We start from the raw sequence: 2,847 nt of genomic DNA on the forward strand, positions 1-2,847 counted from the left end.
TACTCGGGAGGCTGAGGCAGGAGAATGATTTTGCTGCCTCAGCAATCATTACATGTGATGAGTCACATGATGGATCACATTACATGTGATAGGTCACAATGTAAGTGTAAGAAAATGATTGCTTATTGAGAGCATAGACATTAACAGTCAGGAAGGATGGTGATGCCAGGGAACCACAGATTGTCCACATGGGTGCCTGAGAGAGTGGCATCTTTGCTTTTGATGGTTCAATGCACACAAACTTAATTTTATGCAAAAGTTATTAAAATATTGTATAAAATTACCTTCAGGCTATGTGTATGAGATGTGTCTGAAACATAAGTGAATTTTATGTTTAGGCTTGGGTTTGATCTCCAAGATATCTCATGATGTATATGCAATATTCCAAAACTCAAAAAAATCTGAATCCAAAGCACTTCTGGTCCCAAGCATTTCTGATAAGGGATATTCAACCTGCATCAGTTTTCCTGTTTGTTCCCTTTGATTTCTCTTCCACGCTGCTGGTTTCATCATATGTCTGGTGAGTCCTCCCTGTCTGTTATGGAAAGGATTCTGTGATTAGTGTGGATTTCCTATGCTTCTGTGTAGGAAGGCCTGTTTCCTGGGGATAGGTGGAAGAAGGGGGTTTGTCCAGGGCTTACATATAAGATTTCACTCTAGATCGCTTCTTGGCCTTTTGGTTAAGATCAAGTGTAGAATCTGTTCTTACCAGTTTAATATGCTGATATGTCCTTTATCTGAGGACAATATAGTAAATGGATTTTTTGAGCAGGGAGATGGAATAGGAGCTTGCTCCATCCACTCCACACATGGACCTGGTATTGTAGTACTTCCAGTAATGTTCAACCCTCGGGGGATATTTAAAAAAAAAAAGATTTCAATCTAGAGGCTACAGGCTGCAGATGCTGCGGGTGCTCAAATGAGAGAGGTGCTGTGAGAAGCGTTGGCTTTCTCCAGCCGCTCACTCAACTTTTTGTTAGAGAAGAATTCTCTGGTTTGTCTGCACTTCTTTCCTCTACCTGGGAATAAATGAGGGTGTGCACTGTTTCTTCACAAGGGTGTAGAAAGAGGACTGAGCTGTCAGGGGGGTTCCATACGTAGAATTTTAATTCGATTTCCCCAGTTTTCAACATAATTTTTCACTCTTGCTTTCCACTTTACGTGCCAGTGTCAGACACAGACTTTTTTTTTTTTTTTTTTTTTTGAGATGGGGTCTCACTCTGTCGAGCAGGCTGGAGTGCAGTGGCATGATCTTGGGTCACTGCAACCTCTGTCTCCCAGGTTCAAGCGATTCTCCTGCCTCAGCCTCCTGGGTGGCTGGGATTACAGGTGTGCGACACCATGTCCAACTAATTTTTGTATTTTTAGTAGAGACAGGGTTTCGCCATGTTGGCCAGGCTGGTGTCTAACTCTGGGCCTCAAGTGATCCGCCTCCCTCGGCCTCCCAAAGTGCTGGGATTATAGGCGTGAGCCACCATGCCTGACCTAAATTACATATTTGATAAGGAATTAATATCCAAAATACACGGAGAACTCCTAAAACTCAACATCATAATAAACAACCCAATTCAAAACTAAGCAAAGGACATTTCTTGGAAGAAGTTATACAAATGGCAAATAAGCATTTGCAAAGATACTCAACATCATTAATCATTAGGGAAATGCAAATCAAAACCACAATGAGACTCTAGTCTGGCCATATTTTAAAAAATTAAAAGGAAAACCAATATTGGTGAGGAAGTGGAGAAATTGGAACTCTTGGAGAGTGCTGGTGGGAATGTAAAATGATGAAACTGGTGTGGGAAACAGTCTGGCAATTTGGCAGGAAGTAAAACTTGGGATTACCACATTATCTGACAATTTCATGCATAGTTATATACCCAATAGAATTAAACGCAGCTACATAAATATCTGTACACAAATGTTCATAGCAGCACTATTCACAATAGCCAAAAGATAGAACCAACCCAAATGTACATCAACTGATGAATGGATAAACAAAATGTGGCGTATGCACACAAAGGAATATTATTCAGCTATGAAAAGGAATGAAGTACTGATACCTGCTACAATGTGGATAAGCCTCAAAAACAGTATGCTAAGTGACAAAGGTCAGACATAGAAGGTCACATGTTATATAATTCTATTTATATAAAATATCCAGAATGGGTAAATTCATGAAGACAGATTGATGGTTGCCAGGGGCTAGAGGGAGGGGAGAATGGGGAGTGACTGTTTAATGGGCATGGTTTTGCTTTTGAGAGGAGAGTCATGAAAATGTTTTGGAACTTGAAAGGAGTGGTGGTTGCATAACATTGTAATGTGCTAAATGTCACTAAATTATGTACTTTTAAAAAATGGTTGATTTATGTGATATGCATTTCACCTCAACAAAATAATAAAGGAGCTTAAAAGAAAAAAACATGTCAACCAGGGTTGCAGTATGATGCATTGCTTGGGCCTGGAGGATGCAATTTCAGGGTGGTTCACTCACATGGCTCTTGGCAGAAGGCTTCAGTTCCTTGCTGGGTGTTGGCAGGAGGCTCAGTTCATTGCCATGTCTGCCTCTCCATAGGGTGCAGGGCTGTGTGAGTGGACTGATTACACATTAGCTGGCTTTCCCCAGAGATAATAAGGAAAAAAGAGAAGGAGCAAAGAGAAAGCCACAATGCCTTTTGTGACCTACCCTTGGGATCCTAACACTGCCAGTTCCACTGCATTCTTTTCATTAGAGGTAAGCCATTAAGTTCAGCCCACAATCAAGAGGACAGTTAGGATTCATAGTTTAAAGGGAGCAGTATCAAAGTATTTGTGGCTATTTGTGAAAACCACCACAATTTCTTTTTA

At 40.8% G+C, this 2,847-nt stretch overlaps 1 non-coding gene across 1 annotated transcript; it reads left to right on the forward strand.

Moving 5' to 3' along the window:
* Positions 1–660: 660 nt before the first annotated feature.
* LOC115838176 lies at positions 661–851 on the forward strand. Its single transcript, XR_004033212.1, has one exon. It is a non-coding gene; the product is annotated as a U2 spliceosomal RNA (small nuclear RNA).
* Positions 852–2,847: the final 1,996 nt, after the last annotated feature.

Source organism: Nomascus leucogenys, chromosome 13 (genome assembly GCF_006542625.1).
Source record: "Nomascus leucogenys isolate Asia chromosome 13, Asia_NLE_v1, whole genome shotgun sequence".
Lineage (NCBI taxonomy): Eukaryota > Metazoa > Chordata > Mammalia > Primates > Hylobatidae > Nomascus > Nomascus leucogenys.